General features: G+C 29.3%; 1 protein-coding gene across 1 annotated transcript in view; it reads left to right on the top strand.

The window, feature by feature from the left end:
* Positions 1-1,722: 1,722 nt before the first annotated feature.
* Positions 1,723-16,909, top strand: part of LOC119689620 (alpha-tocopherol transfer protein) — a 28,948-nt gene continuing 13,761 nt past the window's right edge. The window contains exon 1 of the mRNA XM_038104487.1: positions 1,723-1,763. The gene's annotated coding sequence lies outside the window, so the exon portion shown is untranslated. The remainder of the gene's footprint in view (positions 1,764-16,909) is intronic.

Genomic DNA, 16,909 nt, shown 5'->3' with positions numbered 1-16,909 from the left:
TTTGACTGTAGATATAAATAATTTAATATATTAATTATGTGTTTAATTTTTTGTGTGATATATTATTAAGTAAAATTTTTCTAAATAAACAGAAGTTCTTTTTAAATTTTTAAAGAATTTTTTGACACATAAAAGTTATTTCCTATGTAATAAGTAACTTATGTCAATGGATACTACAAAATCTTACTTAAGTAAAGCAGTGGAACCATCTATTTAAATGTATGTTATAGGTCTTTCTTTAACAAATAAATATTTTGTATTAGGTATGTTCACTTAAATCAGTTTAGATAAGCTAAATTACTGAAAAATAAACATCAAGTTAAAAAGTTTGGCTCAAATACGCCTATGCACTTACGAATATACATAGAATTTCCTATATTCGTATTAAAAAAAAAAATAATAAATATAAAATAAAAATATGTGTTATAAATATACATAACAAATATTTTTATGTAAATTTTTTTACATATTTATATTTTTTACATATTTATATTTTTTACATATTTTTTTACATATTCAAAAAATTCTTATAATTTTTTTTTTGTACATTTTTATATACATTCATATACATGTATATATACATATGTATATATATAAATTCACATATGGTTAATTTATTATGTTTATGACTACATTAGAACATAAACATCTCATATGTTATTAATTATTATTGTAATAAAATGGAAGACTTTTATTATATGAAAAATTAATCATTTTATAAAAATATATATAAAGCTGTGCATAAAAATATGTACAGACTTAACAGGTATTAGACATAAATTTTCATGAGTTATAAAATTTTTGTTCTTGAGTGCCAATTCATAATAAAACTCATTTGGCTACCCTTGTAAAGTTATTATAAGTACAAAAACAAGTGAAACAACAAGACCAATAACAATATTACCTACAATTAACAAGAAAACAACAACAACAACACTAAACAACAAGCGATAACGCAGAATAAGAACAAAGCACCACCAAAACTTACATTAAATCAAAAAAAAAATAAATAAAAATAAAAATATAAACAAAAAAATGAAGCATAAAACAAAAACAATAAATGATTATCAACAATTTTTTTTATTTAGAACTCGTATTGACTCCCTGACTCCCGTTCCAATATACTATATGTGCTGTTATCCACACACTCAGAATATGACGTTTCGTTCTCAGCAGAGCTCATGCAGTTCTTTAACACGAGATTTTGTTCAACTCCGCTTTGAACTAAACTTGACTAAGCTGCTGCTGCCGTAAAGCACCAATACTGCTTTGGTAAAAGCAAAAGCAACAGTAACAGCGACAACAACAACAACAACATTACGAACAATAACAAAAACAATAACAACGATAGCGAAGCGAGAGCATCAGCATCGGAATCATTAATTAAATTTGCTTTACCACAGCATTTTAAAAGCGCAGAAGGCAAAAAACAAAAAAAAAAGAACAAAAAACAAAACATAAAAATATTAAACAAAATTATTATTCTAAATTGTGCAGCTAATCAGAATAAAACAAACAGTTTTGCTTGAGCTTCGTTTCAGAAACGTCGCGGTATTGTCGTTTAGAGTTTTGCGCGCAAAGTAGACGCTGTGTTTCAATAAAAATATTTATTTTGTTAATAAATTATTGTGTTTCATTCAAATTTGGATAATTGCAGTGTTTTTGAATAAATTTATTTATATTTCTTTTCTCGGGATTTACGATAAACAGATCAATTTTTTTTTTCTCAAAATTAAATAATAAATAACTACGCTTCGATTTTGGTAAACAAAAATTAAAATTATTTAATTAAAAAATTTAAAATTATATTTAAATTTTATTAAAATTAATTAAATAAAAAAAAATTATTTGTTATTATTTTAAATTATAAAAAATTATTATTTCGTGCTAGTGAACTCAAAAAAAATTTTATAGCTTATATTATATATATGTATATAATATAATATTAATATCTATAATTAATATACGTATATGTATATAGCTTATATTATATATATACGTATATAATATAATATTAATATCTATAATTAATATACGTATATGTATTTTGACATAAAATTGTATATAAAATATTTAATAATATAAAATATATAGAATTTTATATATAAATAAATAATAAATGTTATAGAAAATAAAATTATTATAATTTAGAATTACACATGATATTTAATTGGTGTTTTTAATGATATAAAATATATAGAAATAATATATTTTATAGAAAAATAAAGTTTTAATTCAGAATTATACATAATATTCAATTGGTGTTTATTATGAAAATTAAAGCATTACTTCCTGGTAAATAAATATTAACGAAACTCAAATAAGACAACTTAAAAGTAATTTTCAAATATCTTAAAATTTAAGACAATAATTGACAAACTTCAATATTGACAAAATGTTACAAATTGTGAACAAATATACAAAACCTATTAAAAGTTTATTAAACAATCACTTCAAAGCAATTATACTAGGAGTGATAAATGTGACATGTTTACTTTATTTAAAAGCTAAATGCAAAGTCAATAAACACAATAATATGATATATTTGCCAACAGCAATACTGGCTCCGTCATCCCAAAACATTTCATCATCTCTTTTATAACTTGCATTCCTGCATCCAGACCTTCCCTTGTCTACCTGTTAAGAATATATAGTAGATTGCCTATAGTCTTGCTCTTTCAGTTTTCCTTGTCATATGAGTTGTATAATTTTTGTGGTGGAAATGTTGATTCCATTATATATGTACATAGAAATTGCCAATCTGAAATGGGAATTTGCAATAGCTTACAAAGACCCGAGCTAACATGAGCAAGCTATAATCTATTGAGAACGAAAATTATACCAGGCAGAGCCAAGATAGAAGTGACAAAGCCAGTAGACTTAGTGAAAGAAACCCCATACCAAAACATTTCATATCTCTGACATTTGAAATGCAAAAGAAGCAGTAGGAAGAGGAAAAAGAAACAATTGAATACATTCCTTGAAAATGTCCAGATATTTCAAGATTAATACATTCCACTATGGAAATCTATGAACTAATGAGCTTGGAGGATATTCCACATGTAGATCTTCAAGAAATACTTTTGTTTTATCAACCACTCAAGCTGCTTTTAAAATTCAAATTTTGATAGTCGAGTTTATAAAAACAAACTGTATTTATGTATATACGTACGTTACTCTGGTGGCAGAGTTTCCTCTTCTTCAACCATTACCAATCCTTTTAAAGTGGTATAATCGCTTTACATTTTTGTGTATTGTTAGTTCCTCTATTACTTTTTGATAGTTGGGTGAAACTTGTTTTTCCTGCCAACTAAGCTATACATTCCTTATGGTGGAATTGTTAAATCCCTTATTGACATATAGCCAATCTTTGCAAAGTTATTTAATAGCCCTATGTTTTTGAAATCTGTTATGCATATAACTGATGAATCAATAACAACACCGTATCAGAGTTCTTAAAAGAATTAATGAAGATAAACATCACTACAGATGTGAATTATTATCGGACTTTAAGTTACAGTTCCCACCCAAGTCTTATGAATACAGTTCAGCATGTTAAAACTAACAGTTCTAAATAATTTTATTTAAGTTTTTGAGAAAGTCAGATAGAAACAAAAAAAGAAGAGACATTTATTAGTTTCTTTGACGCCCGGTTCCTTAAACTTTCAGAATTTATATATAATGATCATTTTTACGTGCTTATGTTTGAACCAAACAGTACTTAACTGAATCATCAACTAGCATTCTACAGTTCTTTTTATCGAACAATAACACAAATGGATGGATAGTAACACAGTTAAAGGTATGATAATACAGTTGAATAGATAATAATACAGATGGATGAGAGCAACATAACAAATGATAGCTAAAAAGTTATTAACTACTAATGGACAACAGTTAGGCTACAAGAAGGAGTGTTATTTATCGATACGGTCTGTTTTAACCATGATGATGATGATAATGCCAAATAGTGCTTAACAGAAACATCGACTAGCATTCTATAGTTCTTTTTATCGGACAATAACACAGATGAATGGATAGTAACACAGTTGGATGTATAATAATAATGTTGAATAGATAATAATACAGATGGATGAGAGCAACATAACAAATGATAGCTAAAAAGTTATTAACTACTAATGGATAACAGTTAGGCTACCAGAAGGAGTGTTGTTTATCGATTAATGCTTGATACGGTCTGTTTCAATCATGACGATGATGATAACGCAGATGTGGTATATATTATTTTGAATGCGAGTTTGATGACTTTGTAATTGCTAAACAATTTCAACTCTATCACGCAGAGGTCTGAGTACCTTGCTTCTTTGTTCTCCTTGGTGCCAAATGTTTACGTTTTAATAAACTAAATTCTTTCCCTTTATGTTGAAATGGCAATGGCTGAATCTACACACAGTCGTAGGTGAAGGCCTAATTAGTTTATCACTTTTTTATACTACTGACCATTTTTGGATGATTTGACTGATTTAATCACTGCTTAAATGCCTACGAATAAATTTATATCACATTTAATTACTTTTTTCAGGCGAACAACTTTTGCCATTTTGTAACAACAAATATTTCTGTTCGTTGATGTTCAAGAACCTTATATAAGTCATTTACATCCAATTAATAAGGCATTTTTTACCTCCTACGCATATATTATGATCTATCATTTAATAATATTTTCACAATCTTTATTTATTATTATATCTATTCCTCATCGGAAGCTTTTAAATCTGTGTCTGAACAGTTCTTCCGTAAGTGATTTGTGATTCACAGCGCATCTAGTTTACACAATTCTCTTATGTGAAATTCAGTACAGCAAAAGTTAACTCCGACCCAACTTCCTCTCATATCTCAGAATTTTTCCTTTTAAAACACTTCCAAAATATTCTCTCAGTACTATTATATTCATAATTTATTAGAAACTGTGAGTCTTTTTATGAATAGATCCAGCTCCTCCATGCTCTTTTGGGTTTACCATGCACCAAGTTTTCCTGCGAGTTCTAGCTAGAGAGTACGTGCCATCCATCTGCAGTTATATTTTTTCATTTCATTGTTTATATTGATTTGATGGAACAATTTGCTGTAGTTCTTCGCTACATATGATCATTCCATTCTCAAAAAATTAAGTAGGACCCATTAGTATTACAGTTTATATAGTATAGTGTATAGTAAACCCAACTTGATGCTGTAGTAAAAATTTTAATATAATTTAAAATTAAATCTACTTTATTGTACTGGGGTATATATGTAGTTTGTTGTAGGGTATGCACAATTGGGAATTCTGTTAATACATTAGTTTTTCCTAAACTTTTAAATTTAGTACATTGTCAATTTTATTAATATATACATTGTGACCGAAAAGCTTCCGGAAATTTTAAATAAAACGCAAAATTCTTAATCTTCATCAATATTTATTTTATCTCCTTCAAAATATGCTCCATTAGAAGCGATACACAAATGCCAACGTTTCTTCCAATCATAAAAACATTTTTTATAGGCGCTTTCCGGTATGGCTTTGAGTTCCCTCTGCGAATTCTGTTTTACGTCTTCTATGGATTCAAAACGCGTTCCTCTGAGTGGTAATTTGAGGTTGGGAAACAGGAAAAAGTCACACGGTGCAAGATCAGGTGAATACGGTGGCTGTTCGATGGTATTTATTGAATGTTTGGCCTTAAAATCGTTGATAATGTTGAACAAATTGAGGTGAATCGGAACAAGCCGGGCGTTGACACGTCGCATACACAAATTGTCCACCAAAATCAAACGAGCCATCTCACGACCGATGCCTAGCTCTCGTGCTATCTCTCTAACACTCACATGAGGATTTTTGAACACGATTTCCTTTGCCTTTTCAATGTTTTCGTCGGTGGTAGAGGTCGAAGGTCGTCCAGAACGCGGCATGTCTTCGACGGTCGTACGACAGTCCTGAAAGGCTTTGTACCACTCATAAACTTGAGTTTTCGATAAAACTGATTCCCCATAAGCCTTTTGTAGCATTCGCAACGATTCTGCACACGAAATTTCGTTCGAAAAACAAAATTTGATGCAAACTCTTTGTTCAATATTTTTTTCCATTGTTTTTTTCGCAACGCACTACTGAGGTGAACTGGTTTCAACAGCTGCCGTAAACGAACTGTCCTGACAGATCGCGCTCATTTTTGGCATAGTAATTAAGGACAGTGCTGCCAAACTACATAAACTTAAAATATCGAAAAATATACAGCGCGCGAATTTTAAATGAGAACCTCCGAAAACCTTTCGGTCACAATGTATATAAGATATATAGATAAAATAAATTTGTGATAATCTAATACATTTTTTATTAAAGTATCTTTAGATCGTATATGTTTACGGAACAAAAATTTCACCTATATATTAAAAATTACTATGAATTATTATGGATTTATTATTTTTGAGAAGACGGGTCTGAAAATATCAGGATAACTAAAAAGTAGGTATCTATGAAAGACGTCTAACTATTTTTATTTACCATAATTTAATTTGTAGTTAATTGGTTTGTCTGTTGATTACCAATTTGTGCTATAGTATGTGCTACCTTTACAGAAATTACCTACTGCGTCTTATTTGTTTTTACAATAGGACAATAAAAGTGAAATATCTCTTCAATTGAGTTGCCGACAGATCATAAGTATTGGGATCGTTGGTTCAAGTACTCGAAAGCCATGGTCTGTGTTTCTGAAAAAAAGAGTCATTAAAAAGAGTTTTTTTTTTTTAAATGTTACAGACAGCATTTTTTTTTCTTTTCTCGTTTGTTTATTTTTCACTTCATCAAAACGATGAAATGGGATCTCTTCACATAACTACATTAGAAGTTACATGTTTTCGTGTTCGTTGAAGAGATGTTACCGTCCTCGTTTTTGCGCAATCGCTTCTTGTTGTTTTAAAGCCAAAACCTCATAACGACAATGCTATAATTACCATTGCTGTAGAAATCGGAGTTCCCTACTTAATGTGGATCATGCGATGTGTAAACTTAAGTTTATATCTGGTCTTGTAGTACTGGTTTGAAGGGTATGATAGCTCTTCAATTGCATAAAAATTCCCTGCTGAGTGTGGGTACCACTTAAGTTAAAACAGTCAATTGTATGGCTTTATTGATTGTATAATTATTGTTGGAACTTAGAAATATAGTAAAAATACTATTGATAGACGTGTTTGTTGAAGTCTAAAAATTCTATGTTCCAAAAATAATGATGTTATGCATTTAAATCTAAAATTTGTAATTTCTTTTGTTCTTAAAAATATATGAAAATCATTGCGGAACGATTTTTAATATATATAGTATTAAATATTTTTTTTATAACATGTAGAATTTATTTATTTTATTTTATTTTATTTTTTAGTTTTATTTTTCTAATCGTACTTAATCACTTCATATTGCTTGATAAGATATTTTGTTTTTAATAACGACAAAATAAAAATGAGTTTATCTGTATTTTTATTAGAAATTCATTTTCTTTATTTTATTTTAGGTCAAAGTCAGCAGTGTTTGTCTATAGAAAATACATATTTATTTAAATAAATAAAATATAGATCATTCTTATTTCAAAACTGTAAATTTATATTCATCATTTTATATTTAATCTATCTCGTTTTTTATTATACAATATAATAAAATATAATAAAAATATATTAGAATTCAATAATAATATATTATAAGCAACATCAAATAAATTACTATATATGAGTATCTAAGGAAAATCGTATAATTTTAATATATATATGATTGTAGTCCTACATCCTATAAAGGATTGAAGTTATTAAATATTATTGAGTACAATTAACAAATCCAGGGCGTAACCCAATCCATCGTATATTGTAGGCTGATTAAGTTTTAATCTACAAGTCTTTTTAGTTAGGTTTGTCTTCAGGTCGCAATCGATTGGAAACGTCTTCCGTGATGTAATATAACTTCGGAAATTGAAAATCTGACACAAGTTGATTGTCAAAACTTTTGCACAAGAATGACTTTCTACCAACACAGAACATCGAATCAATGCAATAATTCTTTGCAAATTTTTCGTAGATCTCAAGTTTTCTGCCAATTTTTTATGGCCGTCAACGATTCGAAACGTCTTTGGAGATGATTTTAATTTTGGGAATAGGAATTAGGAACATGCAAGCAAATTCGTGTGGGTGCGATATTTGGTTACATTCGATCACATACGTTGAATATTTTGTCAAATCCCATCCATTGCTTATGGTTACATTGGTAATACAGTGGTGAGAATTAAGAGAAAAAACAATGGCAGTATCTTAACAATGGCGAGTGCCTTTTCAAGTATAAATTTCAAAAACTTTTTACACATAATGAAGTAAAACTATTGCTAATGAATGAAGTATGACACTTGAAGCGCTGAAGAAAAGGACCCAATGGTCATCACAAACGTAATTATCCATTCCATCTTTTATTTTTCGATCGTTAAGATGGGAGGCAACTATTATTATTGTTTATTATGACATATTTGTGATTTACATTGAGTGCATCATAATGAACTTAGTCGATTTACAAAATTGCTTTCACATATAATTTTCATTCATTCCTGTTTCTCGCTATATGTCTGTGCTGATTCATCGTTTTGTTCGTTTCGCAACCGTTCTCTTCCACGTTAATTTAGGATGACCTAACGTACATTGGCCCTGTGGGTTATATTACAGTACAGCATTAGGGATATCATTAATTGGTCTCATAAGCATTTGATCTAGCCATCGATATGGCAGGCAGCTGTAAAGAGTATTAATCGGACCACTATATGAATTCTAGTATAAATTAGTATGAAATTCTACTGACATTATATAGAATCCATAAATAGATAGATGCCATAATTTGAAAGAACAGCTAATTGATAACTTTCCAGAATTCGATAAGTACAGATTTTTCTTATAACATTTTATACATTTGTACAGGAAATATGTATTAACTGCAGAAATTCTTTAAGTTATATTAATGGTTATAACTCTTAAAGTAACTTTCTTTCTGATTATATAGTGTCGACGGTATAAGCGTTTGGGCACGTATACTGTGACCTTTTTGTAGCGGAAATATGCGGAAAGTGTAGAACGAAAAATTTATTAAAAGTATGGTCAAAAATTTTAACACTAGAATCAAATACGCACTTTTCAGATATTATGAAATTTTTATCATTCAATTTTTCGATAAGGTCTAACATTTATAGTTAGCTATATTGGTTAAGTCTGTTGTGACGTGGGGCAGATGGTGCACTAGTAAAGAAAATTCTGTAATATAGAGATTTGGCATGTTATAGAAAAGGTATATTAAAAAGAATAGGCTTGTAATAAAATAGAAATAAGCTTGTGGGTTTAGGATATCAACCACAGTGTTTGTTTAAGGACTAACTGTTTTTTTTTGTTTTTTTTTTATTTAAAAATATATCTTCATTGAATCGCTTTTATTTAAAGCTCAACAATAAGAGTTCTAGAATCATAAAAAATATTAACATCACATTACATATTATTTTATACAAACACATTATAATGAATTATAATGTATTTAAAGGGGCCTCTGATTAAGTAGCCAAGGCTTATTTACCAGATATGACTCCGCATAAGTCGAATTAAACAAGACAATTTATAGGAAAGCAGCGTGTCAGGTCTATCATTTCGTTTCAATCTAGAAGAATTTATCATATTAGGAACAGGTCTAATCAGCGGATTCAAATGGTTTTCTTTGTTTGAAAAATATTTCTGTATTATTTTCTCAAATTTGATTTTAACTTTCAAATCGAAATGTATGTTTTCATTTCTAATAAAGGAATTTCTACTGTGATCTTTTCTGGTATTATAAAAATTTCTCCATAAATATAAATAAGTGGTAGTACATTTAAACTATCCTGTCTATTTGTATTTCTTAAATAATTGATTAGTCTGCGAGTGTTGCTAAATTCTTTAAGACGCGAGAATTTGGATTCTTTGGGTTGAAACTTACAGAGTAACACATCTCTCAAAAATGCTAATTAAAATGATAAAATAATGTTTACCCAGAAAACCAAAATTTTTACCTATAAGCAGTTTAATGCATTCTTATTTGGGATGTTTGCTAAAACTAGTCTTAGGTGCATTCAACAGTTCATAAAGCAATAATATTTTGCTGAACTATCCCACTCTTGGCTAAAAAATGTTTGAAATGATTTAAGTATTTCCAATTGTTTCAAAAAACGATCCTTTAATTGCATCATAAATATATACTATACTACATATAGTATAAACATATAACATATTGTAATCAATTGTTCTTGGCAATGGTTATTTTAATCTTTAGGTGTACTTTCAATTAGGTAACTTAATAAACAGTACAAGTATACATTTGTAACCATAGCCTATGAGGGGCTATTGGAATAATTTTAGGTTTTATAAGTTATTCTATAATTTTCACGCTCGGAGAGAGAATCACTTTTTAAAAAATGAAGCTACTTTTGCTTGTAATTTATCTATTTTATAAGTTTTTGATTTATTATTTTAATCATATTGTTTTGATCCATTGTATATTTGCTAAGACCTGACTAGAATAATCGGATTACTATATGACTTATTACTTATTTCGATCCTCAACGTCGTTAGTATAATCTGCTATTTCTTTTAAAATTGATCTACAAAAGTTTCGTGTTGGCATCACTATATAACTTCTGCTCAAAAAGTATCCGGATTTTGTTGTTTGTTAACTACTCCTTAAGTAATAGACCTTTTTCAAAAATTTTTTTTGTTATGTTGGTACACCCTTTCTTGACATATGGTACAAATTTGAGCGCCATCTGTCAATTAGTTTGTTTACAGCAGCTGTTAATGTGAGACTACCTCGATTTTTACTATGGAAAATTCTTGTTGTACGCGATTTTTGACCAAACACGGCACCACTGTCATCGCTCAGGCACCATATATGCCAGATCTGGATCCGTGCGATTTTTTCTTGTTCCCGAAACTCAAATTGCCCCTTCGTGGTAAGCGTTTTGAGTCGATTGAATGGTTAAAAGAGAATTCGCTGAAGGAACTAAAAGCCATACCTTCACGGGCCTACGAAAAGTGTATGGAAGATTGGGTTAAGCGTTGGCATATGTGTATCACTTCAGAAGGAGCATATTTTGAAGGAGATAAAATAAATTTGGAATAAAATTTAAATTTGTGTGTTTTATTTACAAAATCCGAGTACTCAAAAAGTATTGTATTGTTATTATAAAACTATATACAATTTCTGTTTATAGTTTGTTTTGTTTTTAGCTATAAGTCTAATTCTTTCAGATATTTGTATATCTTCTGCTTTTGCTTCCACTTTGTCTATAAGTTTTATATCCCAATTTTCAACGAGTTGGGTCAGTATGAAATGTGTCTGGTGCATTGATAACTGTGATTTGATATATATTTTACTGTTTCGAAATAAGTACTTTAAACTTAAAGTACCTCCTTATAATGGACACATATGATATTGATTGCTTTCCTTCCTCTTTGTTCTCGAAGTAAAGATATTCTCCTTAATGCAGATTGTGATTGGGGGCTTCAAACCCTTGTTACACTTGCTCTCATCAAACATCAGCTTGTCAGAAGTTATACCAAAGGATCTTATAGGTCGATCTTATAATTCGCCACGTGTTTATTGTCCTCATTACATTTTATTACTTTATTTACATTTTTTTATTATTTCAATGTCATTCATTTTATTTATATAAATAATTTAATATGTGAATAACACTCCGTTTTCACTTACACGAGTCTCATTGAATATAATTATATATAATTTTCGGCATTAATGATTTTGTAATTTTAATGAGGTTGACCAATTAAAGTTAAGCGCAGGGTTGGCTAAGTATTTATATAATTTATTATTAAATTTTATGTATATTATTACATTATATATTATTAAAGCATAATTTACTCGCTATTTGGAATTTCAACATTTTCCGAGTTCTTAAATAATCATTTTTTAATAGGTAGATTTAAAGCGTGCCTACCTTCATGTATAATTGAGTAAGTTGAGTTATAAGTTATGTGGTTTTTTAGAAATAAATAAAATTTGATATGTTTTAAGAAAGAATGGATGAATCATGAGCATGTATATTTATTTTTATTTTTTTATTAATCATGAATAAAACCGATGTGACCTAGAAATGACAAATGTTGGTTGATCTGTTCACGCCCACAACTATGAAAAATCGTGACTTTGCAACAAAAGTGTTCACAACAGTTCGAAGTAGTGAGCTAAATAAGTAAATATTTTATTAAAATGACAAAAACCTTTACTATTTCTTATCATCGTTATGATAATTTCAGTTTTTTTTTTATTATTTATTAAGTATTTTGCTTGCAACCCATGACATTGTGACAGATTATAAGAGAAAAATATGTGTTATAATTCCAGGCATAATTATATTATTATATCTAATACTTGCATATAATACGTCTGGCAACACTGGTGTGTTGCACAATAGATCAAACTGGTCGCAGTGCATAGGGGCCTTAGCCTAACCCAAGAACTCCCAAATATCATAAACTGGTGTTTGAAAAAGCCTTTTCAGAAAGATCTACGTCAAACGCAAGAACTTAAAAAGGGATTAAATATTGATAGGATTACGATTTTAAAGTGCCTGTGTGTAATTTTCACAATATTTATACACTTCCTACAAAGTCAACGTTTATGATCTACTAAGTGCATTGATAATTACCTGACTTCACAACAGGTGGCAACGTCAGAACAAAATCAATTATATTTTGTATGTCTGGCAAGTTTTAAACGACTTAAACTTTGTAAAAGTTTCGACTTCATCAGATGCCTGGTGAGCTCTTTACAAATAATTAAAATAATGGAAAAAATGTATCACTTGGCTAATGAACACTAACTCTGAGCTTTAAATCTGACAGGGCACAAGCTCAACCCTTGGTTCCTGCAGTCTCCAAAAAATTATTTACGAATAATTTCATATACGAAATAATTCCAAGACCACTGATGGTAAGTATTTGGTAATACTCGAAATAGCTGTATGGTCAGTTAAAAATTTAATTAATTAAAATAATATTAAAAAAAAGTTTTGTTGCTGTAGTTCACTACTGTTCGAAACTTCTCTACCAAATAAAAAAAACTGCATATGGTTCAGTAATAACAATCCTCCATTTGAAAGGAAAGCTGAATTTAAACGTGGTTGTACGAGTGTTTTTGATGACAATCATCAGGGTGGTCCAAAAGACGTTACATATAAAAAGAAAAACAATGAAAAAATCCATGTTATTGGGTTGGATAATCAAAAAATTAAATTGCTTAAGATAGCAGATAACAGATATGACAAACATATCATATGAACGTGTATCGAATATTTTATGGATATGAGAACCTCGTTTGCTCACGGGTTTGCTCTATTAAAAAAGGACTTCGTCATTCAAAACATTATTTAGAAATGTTTATGCACAATCTAGTTGACTGTAAGCGAATTGTCGAGTAGTGACAATTTATGAAACATGGATCCATTACTTCATACTTGAGGCTATTGAAAACAAGAAGCTAGAGAATAGTTATAACCCATTCACCCGGGGGTAGTGCTCTCAAACGATCACAAATTCACCAATCGTCTGGAAAAGTTTTGGCTTCCATATTTTGGTATTCAAATGGAATAATTTTCATAGACTATTTGGAAAAATGAAAAGGGAAAAACAATAAAATCAGACTACTATTGAAAACTATTGGATCGATTGAATGAGGAAATTAAAGAAAAAACGACCACATTTGACGAAGAAAATGCTATTTTTACAGGATAACGTACCTACAAACACGTCAATGAAAACCATTGCAAAATTAAATGAATTATGGTATGAATTGCTTCCTCACCCACCGTATTCTTCAAATTTGGCTCTTAGTGTCTATTACCTGTTTTCAAAATTTCTCGTCGGATGCAATTATAAAAGCAAGTATCTGGCTAATGCTAATGCTGGAAATATCGATGATTGTGCTAAAGAATGGGGCGTCCAATAACTTAAACCTAGTTTTAGACAATCCTGAACGTAGAAACAACGAGTGTTTTTTCTTCGAGCGCCGGTTAACATCTACTACAGATGAAGATAACTATTATATATTGTAATGCCTAGGAGAGGCATTACACTTATGTTTCTTTTCAATATATCTCTACATGCTTCATTGTTAAACCATTTGGGATCCCATGTAAAGTTAACAAGATCCAATAAGTATCCTTTTGTTAATTTTTCAATAAAGCATTCAATGAAGATATAAGCTCTTAGGCATTGAAGTCACCTGTAGTGTTGGACATATCCATATAAACTGTTTGATAAACTTTATCTCCTCTTTATTCTGTTAATTCCTGCATAGCCCGCTTGTCGAAATATAACATCACTAAATCATCGCTGAAATAAAACAAAATTGCGTTGACAATATTTGATGACAGAAAAAAAATATTCAATGTAATAGCAATATTTTGTCAAATATTTGTTCATTCATCATTACAAGAGTTCTGATAAGACACTGTTGGTTGTATTATCACTATTCAAGACTGGGAATTTACTTTTGTAGAATTCTCAACAGGAATTTATTGGTTTTGTAGCGAAGAGAATTATAACTCAAAGTAAATGCTAAAACTCTGCCCAGCATTGATGCATAAACGGAAGAAAGACGTAGGTGGGCATTTTATATCAGAAGAAGAACTAACAATCGGTGAATTTAGATACAAAACTATAAGTTATTGAGAAAATCTAACTTTAAGAAACACACTTAATGCATTAAGGAGGCACAACAGATCTTTGATAGTTTATAATCCGTCTATTTAGAACGCAGTTTGAATTGTATGGTATTATACCTTTGAGTTAAAAGTCTGTAAGTCAGCGCATTAAATGCTACACGATCTAAATGTACGTACTGGAATAGTATATGAATCCCACGTCTTTGAAGCAATCCAGTATCTCTTCTCTAATTTCTTACGTAATGAGGAGATTTTCTTTTTCCTATAGATACAGGGTGCAATTTGGAAATAAAGAAAAATTAAAGATAATAACTTTTGCTGTCCTTGTCATCGTTATATGGCTTTTTTACCATTTGTGTAAACATTATATTTTGTTGAGTAATTATAAGTTGTCTTTAATAATGAATACACAAGTTCGAGTATAATGAAATATTTACTTGTACAACTGCTTAAATATATACTATATCCACTGAAAAATAATATACTATATGCTATTCAATAACAAACTACATTGAAACAAATCAGATTAAGTAAATAATAATAAATGAATTTGTTAATGCATGTGACTTATAATTATAAATGAAATGTTTTAATTTTAATATCACATACTGTGATAGACGTTTATCCATTAGATAATGCTAAGAGATTAACAAGTCACTATTTGTTAAATGAACGACAGGAAATATTGTATAATCAAATTATTGGACGTGACTGATTTTATTTACAAATATTTTCAACAAAATTAATAGAAAATGACCTGTAGTGCTTACCGGAAATTAATTACCACACTCAATCAATTTTTATTGGTGTATGTGTGTATGGACCATACCTTTTTGACCTCATCACCTCCGATTTAACTGAAATTTTTTTTATGAGCTCCTTTCATAAAATAAGAAGACCCGTATCTCGGGAAAAAATTTGGCAATTTCTTTTCTAGGAGATATGGGTCCCTGCGGTTTTGAGAATTGACATTCTAGACACATTTTCAAATGGCTATATTTCAAGTTTCTAAAATTGTTTTAATGGTGTTATGGTGCGTATGAGTAACGTGAAGGACGCCTGATAAATTTGTTTTTTTAATTACTTCTAAAAGCAATATTACTTTTACTTTTAAGAACAATATTGTCCTGAAATTTTTAGGTTTTATGTAGAATTTTATTACTAATCGAAATCAAAAATATTGTATAAGTATATTTGTAGTATATTCTTTGAAAATTCATTCCATGGAAATATAGTAAGCATGTACTTGATGTGTTTTTCGGGAGATAAAAGAATATTGAAAAATTTCAAAAAATAATGATATCCTGAAAATTTTTATTTCGCTGTAGAATTTAAAACTGAATCTAAATAAAATATAAAAAATTAAAATTTTGGGGACGTGTTCTGAAAAAAAATTTTTTTATGCAGGACTTGGCACTTCAAGGTAATATACAGTTCTTTCTTATCTCATTGTTCATTGCTCATTTCATTGTTTGGGTATCGCTCTATTTTCCCACATCATTTAAATGACTGGATGTCAAATGTTCAAGCAACATTTTAAGATCTGCTGGGTAATTCTGTATTTATTAATTTTAAATAAAGTAAGTTCTATTCGACTGATCCAGTGTGTGCCACCAGCTGGATGTGTTTATTTAATTTTTCTTTAATTCATTCAAACTAACTTGCTAGTTACTTTTCATAACTGCTGTTAAAATTTCATTATTTCTAACTTAACAACTTCTTGTTTTTGTAATAGAAATTCTCCAAAATATTCAAGATATAGTCTTTGAAAATTATTGATTAAGCGACAAAGTCTTGGGTAATACATTAGGTACGGTAAGCAATACTCTGTGTGGGCATCTATTTAAAATTCTATCTATCTAAAATTACAAAATATTCATTGACTGAATCATCCTCATTATTATGTTTTCATGAGTTTCATTTTTAGTAGATTTCTCTCAAGTTAGTTAAGAAATAAATTCAGGTTATTAATAAAATCGTTGCAAACAAATAGTGGTTATCGTAGTGATATACTGTAATCCCCCTATAACGTAGTAGATTGGTTTCGCGTTATAGAAAAACGCGTTATAGGGGTATTTCCGTATAATCCGTATACACACATACAAAGGTACGCGAAGCTAATTATGAACTGTACAAATACCCGTGCTATATGGGGGAATGCCTTTGTAATATGGGGGATTGAAATAGCGTTATAA

The sequence above is a fragment of the Teleopsis dalmanni genome, chromosome X, assembly GCF_002237135.1.
Source record: "Teleopsis dalmanni isolate 2A chromosome X, ASM223713v2, whole genome shotgun sequence".
Lineage (NCBI taxonomy): Eukaryota > Metazoa > Arthropoda > Insecta > Diptera > Diopsidae > Teleopsis > Teleopsis dalmanni.
Note: the sequence above shows the minus strand (reverse complement) of the source record. Positions and strands in the feature narration are given on the sequence as shown.